At 47.2% G+C, this 17080-nt stretch overlaps 1 pseudogene; it reads right to left on the bottom strand.

The window, feature by feature from the left end:
- Window positions 1-1273, bottom strand: part of LOC141171811 (uncharacterized) — a 43980-nt pseudogene extending 42707 nt beyond the window's left edge.
- Window positions 1274-17080: the final 15807 nt, after the last annotated feature.

Genomic DNA, 17080 nt, shown 5'->3' with positions numbered 1-17080 from the left:
GGGGCAACCACACGTCATTCTTTTGGGGGGGTCCCCCCTCTATAATAACCAGTAAAGGCAAAACAAACAGCTGTGAGCTGATATGAATAGGCTGGGAAGTTCCAAGTTTACAAACACCTTCCCAGACTAATAAGACCAGTTCACAGCTGTCTGCTTTCCCTTAGCTGGTTATTAAAAATAAGGGGAACCCCACGCCAGTTTTTCTTTTATTTATTAGCTAAAAACAAGCACAGAAAACTAAACATGGGAAGCACTGATTTTATCTCATTGACATATTTCTATTTATCTATTATATTCTGACCGTTCTGGCTATGAATTTACTGTACTTGGCTGATAAAATGTCCTTTGGGATGTGTGAGTAAAATGGTCCGTGTGCCGTGAGATTTTTTTTCTTGCACCCGTTGAGTTGCATTAGCAAGTCTTGCCAGATATACACAGCCACTTGCAGCATGCTGCGATTTTTTTCTCATCCAGATTCCAGCTGAGAAAAAAATCATCGCAGATGAACACTGCCTCATTGAATAATATTGGTACAAGTGCAATCTGATTTTTTTACCGGATTGCACTAGATGTTTTTTTTTTTTTTTTCATTTCCACCCCATACATATTTTTTCCCATTTTTCAGTACAATATGTTGTAAGTTAGATGACACCATTAAAGATTATAAGTAGTGTCGAGCAAGTATGTTCTATTAACCCTTTGGCGAGTATGCTCGGGCAGAGCTCCGAGTATTTAGAGCTGCTCGGTGATATGGTTGAATTGCTCCCGTGTGCATGATTTGTGACTGTTTGACAGTTTTATTACATGTGAGGAATGTCTGTTTCTTACACATTCCTCGCATGTAATAAAACTGTCAAACAGTTGCAAATCATGCACATGGGAGCGATTCTACCATATCACCGAGCAGCTGTAAATACTCGGAGCTCGACCCGAGCATACTCGGAACAGAACATACTCTCTCAACCCTAATTATAAGTTGTCCTACAAAAAAACACTAGCCGTAATACAGATATGTTAGGGCTCTTTGTAGATGGGAACGAAAAACTATAAGAAAAAAAACTTAAAAAATTGTCTGGCTATTCAAGGGGTTAAGTTTTATATCCCTGAACTTAGGATCTCACATGGTGCACTCAGATATCCAACCCAACATGTAGTAAAATAGATTTTAATCTGCACATATCCTGTATCAAAAACACTTACCCTTCAGCAAGGACCGAGCCACTGCCACCGGCTGCTGCTTGGAGGTTTCTGAGGACCAGAGCTGGTGACTCTTCATTTATAGGACGGGTCTCACATGATCCAAGTGCAGGTCGAGTTTTACTTTCATTTTTGAGCAGATAATATCAAACAGCTGAAGTTATTATTAACACAGAATGATGAACACGGTAAAACCCTGATCATATGACTAGCCCAGGGGATGGGGATGACTCGGTACCCGGGCCTTTGCGTGGCCTTGGGGATGTCGCGGTGGTCAGCTCCCGGGCCCGTACGCTGGGGTCACTCTTTAAAAAGGGGGGATATTTGTTAATTTTATGAAAGTTCGTGACGCCACCTGTGGTTTCTGGTGAGAATCACCAGTGCTGTGGCAGCCCACTGAGGCCGGTGATAAGGCAGCTCGATGGTATAGCTCCCCACAGGTGGAGCTAGGCCTCAGGGCAGCGTATTCAGAGGGGATGCAGGACAGGCGAGACCCAGCTGGGTCAGAGCAAGAACGGGGACAGACACGGTGGTCACTTCAGTACCTTTTACTGGTGGAAATTCAAGCACATCCCGGAGCACTGTAGGGTGAAGGGTGAATATCAGGATCCTCCCCAATGAGCCGGTGTAGGGCCTCCTGTTTCTTGCCTCTGTGTAGTAAGTTTCTGACCTGCCTGGAGCTAGGCCTAACTTTGTCTCTGTCCTGCGCTGGCTGACCTTGTGGTAGGGCCTTCTCTTGGAGTACACGCACCTCAGCTGCGGGGCCTATGTGTCTCCTAACTCTGTTACGTATCAGCGCTTTAGCGATCCTGGGACTTGTAGTTCTCCAGGGATTCCGGTTATGCCTTACTGGGTCATAGAGATCCCGGTAAGCTTCGGACCCGGTGTCCGGTAAAGGATTCAGGGTGAGCTAGGTAAGCTCTTCTGTCCCCTATGTACTAACTCTCCACTCGCCTTCGGCCTCGCTCGGGGCCCTCACTAGGCTACACACACTGCAGCCAGGACACTGCTCTTCTTTGCCACTCTCAGAGCGTCGGCACACTCCTAGCTCTCTATCCTGAGCTCTGTAAGTTCTAGTCTGGACTCACTCTACAGACTATACTGAACTCTTTCTGCAGGAACTGCTAGGCTCTGGCTCGACTGCACTGAGTCCTTCTGTGTCTGAGCAGGAAACTGCTGAATCACTTTCTGGGCTGCCTGGCTCCACCTTCCCTTTATATATCCCAAACGGGCTCCCTCTGGTGGTCTGAGGTGGAAGGTGGAGGTGTGTGAATGCTTATGAGTAGAGATGAGCGTTGTTCTACTCGAACTGTTCGCCAATCTCAAATTCGAGCTGTTTTGGGCGGTGTTCGAGCCGTTCGGCGAACACGAACAATTTGAGAAAAATTCGGCTGTTCGAGGTTATGTTCGATAACTGTTCGTGCACCAAAATCATAACTGGATTTTTTCTCAGTAATGATGAAAATTAATGGTAATACGCAGTTTGAGTGTACAGCGGGGTGGGGGGAGGGGCAGGGGATGGATCTCTGCAGGAACAATGAAGATCTCCATTTTTTTTCTCTTTCCCGCATTTGCAGTGGGGAGGTGCAATCTGTCAGCCTATCAGCAGCGCACACACGGAGCGAAGTGCTTTTTTTCATACAAGCAAGGGCATGTGTCATTGGCAGTGTATGTCACATGTCCTTGCCCTATAAGACCAAGCCATTTTCCCCGTCGCCACCATTTTCTCACTGCTGCAGCTGCGTGTTAGACGGCACCGCTGTTGCTGTGTGCGCTATACCTTGTTAATTTCAAGCCAATTTTCGCACAAATCTACAGATAGCTTGGGAGTAGGGAATAGTTGTGATTGCAGTCCTTTTAAGGACTAGGTTACAGCATTTCCTACGACTTTTATCAGGCAGGTCTGTGCTCTTAAATAGATAGATTGTGGGAGTAAAGACTAATTGTAATTGCAGTCCTTTTCAGGACTAGGTTACATCAGTTCCTATCAGTTTTTGCCAGGCAGGTCTGTGCCAGTGCTGTGCAAGTTTTTTTCACAGCATTTGGCTGAATCTAGCAAAGCTAATCCTTTTTGGCCTATTGCAGAGTGTGTTAGTCAGTGGAGTAGCCTATCTGTGTTGCAAGATATACCACCTGTGTATAGAATACCAATTTTTTTACTGCACCTAGTGAAGTAAAATCATTTGGGCATAGCATCATTCTATTAGTCCATCTATACTGACCTCCATCAGGTTGCAAATTGAATATAATTTTTTTCTGCATCTAGCTCTGAAAAAATATTGGGCTTCTAGCTGTGTGTGGGACTTGTTGTACTAGCCCATCTATACTGACCTCCATCAGGTTGCAAACTGCATATATTTTTTTCTTCATCTACCTCTAAAAAAATATTGGGCTTCTAGCTGTGTGTGGGACTTGTTCTATTAATCCATCTATACAGACCTCCATCAGGTTGCAAACTGAATATAATTTTTTTCTGCATCTACCTCTGACAAAATATTTGGCCTTCTAGCTGTGTGTGGGACTTGTTGTATTAGTCCATCTATACTGACCTCCATAAGGTTGCAAACTGAATATAATTTTTTTCTGCATCTACCTCTGACAAAATATTTGGCCTTCTAGCTGTGTGTGGGACTTGTTCTATTAGTCCATCTATACTGACCTCCATAAGGTTGCAAACTGAATATATTTTTTTCAGCATCTACCTCTGAAAAAATATTGGGCTTCTAGCTGTGTGTGGGACTTGTTCTATTAATCCATCTATACAGACCTCCATCAGGTTGCAAACTGAATATATTTTTTTCTGCATCTACCTCTGAAAAAATATTGGGCTTCTAGCTGTGTGTGGGACTTGTTGTATTAGTCCATCTATACTGACCTCCATAAGGTTGCAAACTGAATATAATTTTTTTCTGCATCTACCTCTGACAAAATATTTGGCCTTCTAGCTGTGTGTGGGACTTGTTCTATTAGTCCATCTATACTGACCTCCATAAGGTTGCAAACTGAATATAATTTTTTTCTGCATCTACCTCTGAAAAAATATTTGGCCTTCTAGCTGTGTGTGGGACTTGTTCTATTAGTCCATCTATACTGACCTCCATAAGGTTGCAAACTGAATATAATTTTTTTCTGCATCTACCTCTGAAAAAATATTTGGCCTTCTAGCTGTGTGTGGGACTTGTTCTATTAGTCCATCTATACTGACCTCCATAAGGTTGCAAACTGAATATAATTTTTTTCTGCATCTACCTCTGAAAAAATATTTGGCCTTCTAGCTGTGTGTGGGACTTGTTCTATTAGTCCATCTATACTGACCTCCATAAGGTTCCAAACTGAATATAATTTTTTTCTGCATCTACCTCTGAAAAAATATTTGGCCTTCTAGCTGTGTGTGGGACTTGTTCTATTAGTCCATCTATACTGACCTCCATAAGATGGCAAACTGAATATAATTTTTTTCTGCATCTACCTCTGAAAAAATATTTGGCCTTCTAGCTGTGTGTGGGACTTGTTCTATTAGTCCATCTATACTGACCTCCATAAGGTTGCAAACTGAATATAATTTTTTTCTGCATCTACCTCTGAAAAAATATTTGGCCTTCTAGCTGTGTGTGGGACTTGTTCTATTAGTCCATCTATACTGAACTCCATAAGGTTGCAAACTGAATATAATTTTTTTCTGCATCTACCTCTGAAAAAATATTGGGCTTCTAGCTGTGTGTGCGACTTGTTCTATTAATCCATCTATACAGACCTCCATCAGGTTGCAAACTGAATATATTTTTTTTGCATCTACCTCTGAAAAAATATTGGGCTTCTAGCTGTGTGTGGGACTTGTTGTATTAGTCCATCTATACAGACCTCCATCAGGTTGCAAATTGAATATAATTTTTTTCTGCATCTAACCCAGCCAATAGTTTTGGCCTAATACCACAGTTTGGCCACTCAGCTCTGCTCGGTTCCCATCCATTGTTTTTTTGTGCAAACAACTCCAGAGTTGTGAATTAGTTAACCACCAAAATGAGTGGAAAAAGGCCTGCTGCTGGTGGAAAGGGGAATAGGCGTGTTGGGAAGGGGAAAAAAGGTTGTGTCCGTGGGGTAGGTTTTAAAGCAACAGTAACATCTGCAGAAGAAAGACCATCTTCCAGCCAAACTAAAATGTCTACTTCTTTTAGCGGACAATGTGATAAGATCCCTTTCTTACGGCCACGCCAATCGCTACAAATTCCAGATGAGGCACAAAAACAGCAGGTGCTTCAACGGATATCAAGTGCTCCTTTAAGTGGGCTCTCCTCCACATCAACTTCAACATCACAAATACTCCAGTCCTCAAAGGTGTCACCCCAATCGCACTTGCTTCCTCACAGCTCCCAAATCTCCAGCTGCCCGTCTGAGTATGAGGTAGAACAGATGGTTGAGTCTGCAGAGCTGTTTACTCATACTATAGCCTGGGAATCAGAGGTCGACTCCAGCACTTCTGTGAATCCAGACGAGGATATGATCTGCACTGATGCCCAGAATCTTTATGAGTCGGATCCAGGACCAGACGCAGAAGGTTCTGACCATAATGTAGACCCTCATTCCCAAACTGTAACTCCTGTTGGTGGAGACAATGAGGAAGACGATGATGAGACTCAAATACCTGATTGGAGTGACAACTTTAGTTTTTTGTCAGGGCAGGAACAGGTTGGCTCTGAGGGCGACGGGTGTGATAACGCACAGGGTGATGATGATGAGGTTGGAGATCCCACTTACTGTCAACCCACAGTCAGCCAAGAGATGAGGTCAGCAGAGGAGGTGGAGGAAGATGCTAGTGACGATGAGGTCAGGTTGCGCCTTCCTGGACAGAGACGTAGTACTGGAAGCACGTCAACAACTGCATCCTCAAACACAACTCTGCCTCTCACCACAAGTCGTGGTGGCTCTTCAGGTCGCATGGGTGCTAAGCCTTGCATAGCCTGGGCATTTTTTCAGATCAATAAAGATGACCCAACTCGTGTTATCTGTAACATTTGTCAGCAAAAGCTAAGTAGAGGCCAAAAAATACATAGTTTGAGTACTTCATGCATGAACCGGCACATGGACATGAAGCATAAGTTGCAGTGGGAAGCTCAGTGTGCTACAATGCGGCCTAGCCGGCCGGGCCAACCACCGTCTGCCATATCTTGTGCATCCGCGGCCTCTTCATCCTCTGTGACTGGGGGGACAGCAGTCACACCTGTTTTGGGGCGCAGACCTGCCACCTCTTTACCCGCAACAGCCAGCGTGATTGGCAGGTCATCATTTTCTTTGGAGGTGGTAACACCAGCTGGTGTTGAGCGCTGTCCGACATCGATAGCACCACCTTTGGATCAAGGCAACCTAACATGTCCGCCTGCATCTTCCTCACAGACCGGCAGTTTGCCGGGGACACCCTTATCAACCCCGTCTAAGCACAATAGCCAGCCCTCGGTCCCTCAGATGTGGACAAGTAAAAGACCATTTCCTCCTAGCCATGAGAAAGCTAAGAGGTTGAATTTCACCATCTGCAAGCTCTTGGCTACAGAAATGCTGCCTTTCCGCCTGGTGGACACAGAGGATTTTCGAGACCTTATGTCCGTCGCAGTGCCCCAGTACCAGATGCCCAGTCGGCACTACTTCTCAAAGAAAGGTGTGCCTGCGCTCCACCAGCATGTCGCACACAACATCACCGCTTCTTTAAGAAACTCTGTGTGTGACAGGGTGCATTTCACCACAGACACTTGGACGAGTAGGCATGGACAGGGGCGTTACATGTCGCTGACTGGGCACTGGGTAACTATGGTGACAGCAGGACAAGGGGCTGCTGTCCAAGTCTTGCCGTCCCCACGAGTTGTGCGTCAATCCTCTTTATGTCAAAGTTCCTCCACTGCTTCTGCCTCCTCAACCTCCTCTCGGTCCTCCACCTGCACCCAAAGCCTGTCTGGTCATGCCACAAGCTTTCTAACTGCGCAGAAGGGATCCTGCACACCTCGTTACTATGCTGGCAGTAGGGCTCAACGTCATCAGGCGGTTTTTACATTGAAATGTCTGGGAAATGTGAGTCACACAGCTGAGGAGTTGTGGTCAGCTCTGGAGAACCAATTTCATGAATGGTTGTCTCCACTGGACCTGAAACCAGGGAAGGCCGTGTGCGACAATGCTGCAAACCTGGGTGCGGCCCTTCGCCGGGGCAATGTCACACACGTGCCTTGTATGGCTCACGTGTTGAACCTGGTTGTCCAGCAATTTTTAGCCCACTATCCCAGACTAGATGGCCTTCTGCAGAGGGCACGGTCGCTGTGTGCTCACTTCCGCCGTTCGCATCCCGCAGCTCAGCGACTTACATCTCTACAGAAGTCGTTGGGCCTGCCACTTCACCGGCTAAAATGCGATGTGCCTACCCGGTGGAATTCAACTCTGCACATGTTGCAGCGACTGTGGCAGCACCGACAAGCCCTGGTGCAATACGTTCTGACGTATAGCCTGGGCCAACGAGATTCAGAGGTGGGGCAAATCACGCTGGAGGAGTGGTCTCAGATCAGGGACCTATGCACCCTTCTGCACAGTTTTGAAATGGCGACGAAGATGTTTAGTGCTGACGATGCCATTATCAGCGTGACTATTCTGGTGATTTACATGCTGGAGCACATGTTAAACAGAATTCGGAGTCAGGTGGTGGCACAAGAGGAGGTGGAGGAAGTAGAGGAGGAGGAGTTGTATGCGGAAGGGCTAACATCTGCAAGGTCCAGACGGTCGGCAGCACCAAGGCGGCAGGCATGTGAGGGTGGGGGAGATGGTTTTACCAGGGCGCATGGTAGCAGCCAAACTAGTGAGGAAGGTGCAGGAGCCCAGGAAGAAGTGGAGGACGAACTGATGGAAGACTCATCAGATGAGGGAGACCTTGATCACATTTCTGTTGTGCGAGGTTGGGGGGAGAGGACAGAGGAAGGAAGCATGATTGTTACCTCGCCACCAACACAACAGGGACTTGGTGCTCCTGGATGCGCAACACACATGAGTGCCTTCTTGCTGCACTACCTGCAACATGACCCTCGAATTGTGAGAATTAGAAATAATCCTGACTACTGGGTTGCCACACTGTTAGATCCCCGGTACAAAAGTAAATTTGCAGAAATTATTCCTGCCATAGAAAGGGATGCACGCATGCAGGAGTATCAGCAGAGACTGTTGCAGAATCTTACATGTGCTTTTCCACAAAATACCAGTGGTGCACGTAGTGAATCTCACAGTTCCAACTTGCCAACCGTGGGACCGTCAAGTGTTCAGCACTCAAACCGTAACAGAACCACAGTATCTGCTGGTAACATCAATTTTGCGGAATCATTTCACCACTTTTTTAGCCCATCCTTTGCAAGGCCACAGGAGACAAGAAGTCTGACACATAGTCAACGCCTAGAGACGATGGTACAGGAGTATCTCCAAGTAAACATTGAAGCCACGACTGTGTCACTGGACCCTTGCTCTTTTTGGGCTTCCAATCTGGATAAATGGCCGGAGCTAGCCACTTACGCCTTGGAGATCTTGTCATGCCCCGCAGCCAGCGTTCTGTCTGAACGTGTGTTCAGCGCTGCTGGTGGTGTGCTGACAGATAAGCGCACGCGGCTCTCCACTGATAATGTAGACAGACTCACGTTCATAAAGATGAACAAATCATGGATCCGAAACGACTTTTCTACCCCTGTGTCATCCTGGGGAGAGTAAAAGCTTGATGATTGGTTAAAATCACCCTACCAACCGTTTTAAGCTTTCAAATTACTAATCATGTTTATCTGTATCTTGGCTGGAAAATAATTTGGGCTTTGTAGCAGTGTGCAGCACTGATTCTATTAGGCCATCTATAATAAGCTCCACCAGATTTAAAACTACTAATCATGTTTATCTGTACCTTGACTGGAAAATAATTTGGGCTTTGTAGCAGTGTGCAGCACTGATCCTATTAGGCCATCTATACTAAAGCTTCACCAGATTTAAAATTAATAATAATTTTTAGCTGCATCTAGCCCGGAAAATAATTTTGGGGCTCCGAGATGCGCAAGACACATAAGTGCCTTCTTGCTGCACTACCTGCAGCATGACCCTCATATTGTCAGAATTCGAAGTAATCATGACTACTGGGTTGCCACACTCTTAGATCCCCCAAACTTTTCGATCAACCTTTTCATTTTAATAAAGACCAAAAAAATGGTCATTTTTGAAATTATAAGCATTAGCAGGTTGTTAGAAACTGAAATCAAACAGTTTTCAACTCAAAACTTTATTCTAGGTGATGTTACATTTTCACATAGGACCCCTTGTTCGAAAGGAGCTTCTGAACTCTCTCGTCCATTGAATTTGTCAGGTTTTGGATGGTTTCTGCTTCAATTGTTTTGCATGAGGACAGAATACCCTCCCAGAGCTGTTGCTTAGATGTGAACTGCCTCCCGCCATCATAGACACTCCTTTTAATGATGCTCCAGAGGTTCTGAATGGGGTAGAGGTCAGGGGAGCATGGGGGTCACACCATAAGTTTGTCCCCTTTTATGCCCATATCAGCCAGAGATGCAGATGTTTTATGTGCAGCATGAGATGGTGCATTATCATGCAGAAAAATGATCTTGCTGTGAAATACACGGTTCTTCTTCTTGAACCATGGCAGGAAGTGCTGTTTGAGAAAATCCACATACATTATGGAGTTCATCTTTAGCGCCTTCAGGGATCCTAAAGGGGCCGACAATCTCTCTCCCCATGATTCCAGCCCAAAACATTACTCCACCTCCTCCTTGTTGGTGCTGTAGCCGTGTTTGCGTGGGGTGTCCATCAACCAGCCATCCTCCACTCCATCCATCTGGACCATCGAGCGCTGCACGGCACTCATCCGTGAACAAAACAGTTTTGAAATCAGTCTTCTTGTAATGTTTGGCCCACTGGAGCCGTTTCTGCTTGTGTGAAGTGGATAGAGGAGGTCGACAGGATGGCGTATGCACAGTTGTAAACCTCTGAAGGACCCTGCATCTTGTTGTTCGGGGGACGTTGGAGGCACAAGCAGCTTCAAAAACTTGTCTGCTGCTATGACAAGGCTTTTTTGCCGCTGCTGTTTCAACCTGACGTAATTGCCTGTAGGAAAGAGTCCTCAATTTGCCCTTATCAGCACGCACACGTGTGTACTGTGAATCAGCTACATACTTCTTGATTGCCAAGACACTTCATCCTGATCATCGCACAATGTTGATTGTAGTCATGCCTTGACCTAAACACTCCACAATTTGTTGCTTCTCAGCAGCCGATACATCCTTTTTCTTTCCCATTTTGGCAGAAAATGTAGGCTGCTTAATAATGTGAGAGAGCCTTCTTAAGTAGTCTTGCCTTTCATTGGACACACCTGCCAAACTAATTAGCACAGGTGTCTGCAATTGCTTACAGTGATATAAAGAGCCCTGACACACATCACCATTAATGAGTTTAACTGACAAACAAACAAATTCTTCCCTTATCACTCCTAAACACTTTTTGCATAATAATTTGGAACGCAGTGTACATGTGCTTTTCCACAAAACACCAGTGGTTCACGTAGTGAATCTTACAGTTCTAACTTGCCAACCGTGGTCTGTATGGAGTTGTTCAATAAAGGGCCCAAAATTAAGATAACATAGATGGGAGAGGTCTCTATGAATAGGAATTCCTAAGTATTTGATACCCTGTGAGGGCCAGGCAAAGGGAAAGTTGGACTGGATGGAATCCTATATGGATTTGGGGAGGGAGACATCGAGGGCCTCAGACTTCGCTGCATTGATTTTAAAATTTGACCATGTAACAAAGTGATCTATTTCAGCCATAACAGCATGGATGGATATATGTGATTGAGTGATATATACTAGGACATCATCAGCAAATAGAGAGCACTTGTACTCGGTGCCTCCCACCTCAATCCACCTAATATTGGGGTTATGGCGAATTGATGAGAGCAGGTGCTCCGTCACTAGGATGTATAAGAGAGGGGACAGAGGACATCCCTGCCTTGTCCCATTGGTGATTGTGAAAGGTGATGAAAATGTTCTGACGCACCCCCTGGGCCTTGGGACACCCGGAGCCGGACCCTTTTTGGTGGATGCTGGTGGTTGTAGTCTTCGTGGCGGCGACCCGGTTCCGTGGCTCAGGGTGGTCAAACCAGTGGCGGAACTATTTATGTGGTTTTGATGTTTAAATGTCCGACTACGCCACCCGTGGATTGCGGTCAGAGTGAACCGCCGCTACAGGGCAGACCGCTGAGGCTGGTGTTGTGGGTGCAGCAGAGCGTAGCATAACTCCCCACGGGAGGAGTATAGCCTCAGGGCAGTATATGCGGAGGATGGGGGTGATGGTGCAGGGCAGCAGCAGTAACGACACGGAGTCAGTGATGCAGTTCAGGGCCTTTACTCACAGTTCTTATTATCCAGACCACGTCTGCAGGTAACGGCTGCCCACGTCGTACTGTGCTCACCAGGTGAGGGGCTCAGACAACTCCCAGATAACTTTGGAGCGCTTCACAGGACCCCCTTTGTGTGTCCTTTGTCTGGCCTTTCTTACCAACACTTCTGTCCGGCTGCCTCGGGCCTCCTCTTGGTAAACTTGGCGCCAGTTTCCCTGACCCTATGTGGTGCCTTCCTAGCGGGTGTAGCGAGGGGCTGCGCCACATAAAATGTCAGAGCCTCCGGTTTCTAGCTGAGGGTCGTTTCCTGCCTCCACTAGTTCGGGGACCGGTCTCCCCCTTTGGCCTGACCCCTCCACGCAGGTGGATTCGGGCGTGCGGTGGCGACTCGCCCGTCCGCACCCCTGGGATCCCTTCATTCCTCGTTCCTGGAGCCTTCTCCGCTCCTCTTCCTTCCTTCTCCCTCTTGCAGGCCTGGGCCTCTGTTACTAGGCCCGCCTCCGGAGCAGAGCTCATGCAGAGCCCCTGCTCCCTGCCACTTCTGCTCAGACTTCTCTGCACTGAACTAAGATGGTGCCCACCTTTTATACTCCCTTCTCAATGCACCCAGGAACTGCTTCCTCCCTGCTCCTGCACTACAGGGTTCCCCTTCCTCAGTGTTCCCTCCCCCCACTCCAGCCAGGGACAGGGACTGTCGTGCCCATCTCAGGGGCATATTGGTCGCCCTGCCCCACGGCAATGTGGTGTAATGCATGCAGGTGTCGGGTCCTGATCCACACTCCATCCTTACCTGAGAGTGAGATATCACACCTCTGGGTGAGGTGCAATACGTCTGTAGCAACCGAGCCCTCAGGGTGCTACAGTTCCATTTATCTTCAGCCTAGGTGACGTATTGTGATACAGGGCCGTGATTTTGGCTATAAAAGGGTCCCCTAGACCCCTACCCCAAGCTTTTTAAGAGAATCATATATGGCGTGCCAGGAGACTCTATGGAATGCTTTCTCAGCATCCAACGAGAGTATCTACTTACAAATTTTTAACTGCATCTAGCCCAGGAAATACTTTGTGCCTAGTAGCAGTGTCTGCTAGTCAGCGGATTATCCCGGCTGTTAAGCAAGCTACACCACCTGTAGTTTGGACACTTAATTTTTTCAAAGGAAATGCTTCGGGACCACGGGATACTCAGTGAAGAGCATCAGGAGGCACCCCAAGGCATAGGGGCTGGGACTGGCAGTAGGATGCCTTGCGGTGGACAGCCGAGCTCGATCCTTATAAAAGCTTTTTAACTGCAGCAGCTTTAGTGGACGCTACTGGAGCTGGAATTACGCGGCTGCTGGCATGAGACTTGCCCTCCAATAGATCCTTGTAAATGGATTTAAAGTGTATTCATTCAAATTAGAGAGACAATTTAAATTAAAAAGCTTAGAGCTGCCTCCACCACAGGGGGGCTCGCTCGACCCACCAGCGGACAGGCACCAGTATTGGGAGAGGGGGGCTGGCCGTCAGGGTTCACCGCGGCTCTGGCACAAACCCGGCGACACGGAGGTGGCACGGGCAGGAGCGGACTGAACGTGTCGGCTTCTCACTTTTTGGATTTTAGAAGGGCATGACATGCCTATATCTGTGTCTCCCCCTCCTTTTACTCCTCCACCTCTTTTCTTTTCTCATGACTATATGTACTTGTCACTTTTCCATGTGTTAGTTGTGTCTTCTGAGCAGTTTGTCAGCTTTTGGACACCTTTGAAGGTGTTTTCTATGTGTTTCTATGTGTTTTTGTTTGCCTGCCATTGGTTTTAACGGTGTTCGAAGGTGTTCGACGAACAGTTCGACGAACAGTTCGGCGAACACACGGGTGTTCGACGAACCGAACCGAACTCGAACACTACGGGGGTGGCTCAACACTACTTATGAGGGCCTCTTGTGGAGGAATCCGCCAATGCACCCCTCTAGGATCTGTGATACCAAGCGCAGCTGGGCGTCACATTCCCCCCTAGCGAAGCTCAGCACTCCTGGGCTGAAGTACATTTTATAAAACCATAAACATAAACAATATTCCCTTTATGGGAGGCACATTTCTTAAACTTCGCCTAACAAAAAACATTATAAACATATAAAACATTTTCAGCAGTTCAGTAATGGTGCTCCTTCGGGGAAGCACCTGTCCATGATAGGCTGGCCCAGCCGGGTTATCAGCCGTAGATGGCGGGGGTTTGCTCTCCTCCCCCACCTCGTGGATATTCAGGGCCATGGGTATGACAGGAGATATGGGTCCTGCTGATGGGGCGGCTGCCCCAGACTGCTCGGCGCCGAGTGAGGGTTGATCATCAGGGCGGTGAACAGGTGCTCCGGCATTGTGCTGTTCCTCAGACATTCTCTCGCCCCCCTAGCGAACCGTGGCCTACCTTCGTAGCTTTTCTTCCGGTAGGCCGCAGCTCCGCAGGTAACGGTCGTCATCAGGTTGCGTCGCTTGCGTGCTACGTCAGAGCGTTCAGCGACGCTCCTTACAGGACCTGGCGCTTCCTGGTTTAACGTCGAGGCGTGGGGCGTGTCCAGGGCTTCGCGCTCTTTTGCCGGTATGCCCCTCAGTTTCCCGCGGTTACTCCCTTCTTCTCGCTCGGCGGCCCAACAATGGCGGCAATCTTCACCACAGTTTAACGTATACAGTTCAGAATAAAGGCGCACAGTACCCAGTGGCAACGGGCTAACACTGCATCGTTGCAGCGGCCACGTGATCCTGTTCATGACGCCAGGAAAGATGACTAGCCCAGGGGATGGGGATGACTCGGTACCCGGGCCTTTGCCTGGCCTTGGGGATGTCGCGTTGGTCGGCTCCTGGGCCCGTACGCTGGGGTCACTCTTTAAAAAGGGGGGATATTTGTTAATTTTATGAAAGTTCGTGACGCCACCTGTGGTTTCTGGTGAGAATCACTAGCGCTGCTGCAGCCCACTGAGGCCGGTGATAAGGCAGCTTGATGGTATAGCTCCCCACAAGTGGAGTTAGGCCTCAGGGCAGCGTAGGTCCTCCTGTTTCTTGCCTCTGCGTAGTAAGTTTCTGACCTGCCTGGAGCTAGGCCTAACTTTGGCTCTGTCCTGCGCTGGCTGACCTTGTGGTAGGGCCTTCTCTTGGAGTACATGCACCTCAGCTTGCGGGGCCTATGTGTCTCCTGGCTCTGTATGTATCAGCGCTTTAGCGATCCTGGGACTTGTAGCTCTCCAGGGATTTCGGTTATGCCTTACTGGGTCATAGAAATCCCGGTAAGCTTCGGACCCGGTGTCCGGTAAAGGATTCAGGGTGAGCTGGGTAAGCTCCTCTGCCCCCTATGTACTAACTCTCCACTCGCCTTCGGCCTCGCTCGGGGCCCTTACTAGGCTACACACACTGCAGCCGAGACACTGCTCTTCTTCGCCACTCTCAGAGCATCGGCACACACCTAGCTCTCTATCCTGAGCTCTGTAAGTTCTAGTCTGGACTCACTCTACAGACTATACTGAACTCTTTCTGCAGGAACTGCTAGGCTCTGGCTCGACTGCACTGAGTCCTTCTGTGTCTGAGCAGGAAACTGCTGAATCACTTTCTGGGCTGCCTGGCTCCACCTTCCCTTTATATATCCCTAACGGGCTCCTTCTAGTGGTCTGAGGTGGAAGGTGGAGGTGTGTGAATGCTTATGAAGGCCTCTTGTGGAGGAATCCGCCAATGCACCCCTCTAGGATCTGTGATACCAAGCGCAGCTGGGCGTCACACATACATGAAATTTGAGTCCCTAGATCCTTTTGTGAAGCTTTTGAGGGTCAGTGGAGAGCGATATAGGGTGCAAAAGAGATTGGGTAGAATCCTGATCGGCTGCACCAAAGACCTAGGACCCAGACCACCCACATGAAAGCCGTGATCCCAGTAGGAAAGCTCCAGTATGCCATGATTTGGGTGGGAGTGAACCATTTCCCATATGTGCACTGGTGGTATTCTCACACTTTTGGATGTACAACTGTACCACCATTAGGCAAATCGTTCTTGTATGGTGATTAAGGGACAAATATCCACAAACGTCTCACTGTACATAGACAAATGTTATGTGTGGGGGGGATTGGATGTGATTCTGATATTTTTTAGAGACATAATTTTAATACATAATAAGGAAAGGTTAAGATTTAGACTTTATACTAAGTTTTTGATCACAACCGCTGTTTTCAGTCTTTCGTTGTAGATGGTGATAGTCTTGGCAGGTCTAATCTTGGCTGGTCTGGACAGGTCCCCGGAAGAAGCGAGCAGTAAAACGGCGTACGTCAGGTGTGGTTTGCACACAGCTTCCATTTGTCCTCTCTTATTTTCAGGTAATAGGTAACTGATATTGTTATATAATATATACAGTATATATATATATATATATATATATATATATATATATATATATATATATACAGTACAGACCAAAAGTTTGGACACACCTTCTCATTTAAAGATTTTTCTGTATTTTCATGACTATGAAAATTGTACATTCACACTGAAGGCATCAAAACTATGAATTAACACATGTGGAACTATATACTTAACAAAAAAGTGTGAAACAACTGAAAATATGTCTTATATTCTAGGTTCTTCAAAGTAGCCACCTTTTGCTTTGATGACTGCTTTGCACACTCTTGGCATTCTCTTGATGAGCTTCAAGAGGTAGTCACCAGAAATGGTTTTCACTTCACAGGTGTGCCCTGTCAGGTTTAATAAGTGGGATTTCTTGCCTTATAAATGGGGTTGAGACCATCAGTTGTGTTGTGCAGAAGTCTGGTGGATACACAGCTGATAGTCCTACTGAATAGACTGTTAGAATTTGTATTGTGCCAAGAAAAAAGCAGCTAACTAAAGAAAAACGAGTGGCCATCATTATGAAGGTCAGTCAGTGCGAAAAATTGGGAAAATTTTGAAAGTGTCCCCAAATGCAGTTGCAAATACCATCAAGCGCTACAAAGAAACTGGCTCACATGAGGACCGCCCCAGGAAAGGAAGACCAAGAGTCACCTCTGCTTCTGAGGATAAGTTTATCTGAGTCACCAGACTCAGAAATCGCAAGTTAACAGCAGCTCAGATTAGAGACCAGGTCAATGCCACACAGAGTTCTAGCAGCAGACACATCTCTACAACAACTGTTAAAAGGAGACTTTGTGCAGCAGGCCTTCATGGTAAAATAGCTGCTAGAAACCACTGCTAAGGACAGGCAACAAGCAGAAGAGATGTGTTTGGGCTATAGAACACAAAGAATGGACATTAGACTAGTGGAAATCTGTGCTTTGGTCTGATGAGTCCAAATTTGAGATCTTTGGTTCCAACCACCGTGTCTTTGTGCGACGCAGAAAAGGTGAACGGATGGACTCTACATTAGAGATGAGCGTTGTTCTACTCGAACTGTTCGCCAATCTCAAATTCGAGCTGTTTTGGGCGGTGTTCGAGCCGGTCGGCGAACACGAACAATTTGAGAAAAATTCGGC

The sequence above is a fragment of the Phyllobates terribilis genome, unplaced genomic scaffold (assembly GCF_046119375.1).
Source record: "Phyllobates terribilis strain yellow unplaced genomic scaffold, ASM4611937v1 Scaffold_12__6_contigs__length_324123572, whole genome shotgun sequence".
Classification (NCBI taxonomy): domain Eukaryota; kingdom Metazoa; phylum Chordata; class Amphibia; order Anura; family Dendrobatidae; genus Phyllobates; species Phyllobates terribilis.
This window is presented reverse-complemented; position numbering and strand designations above follow the sequence as displayed.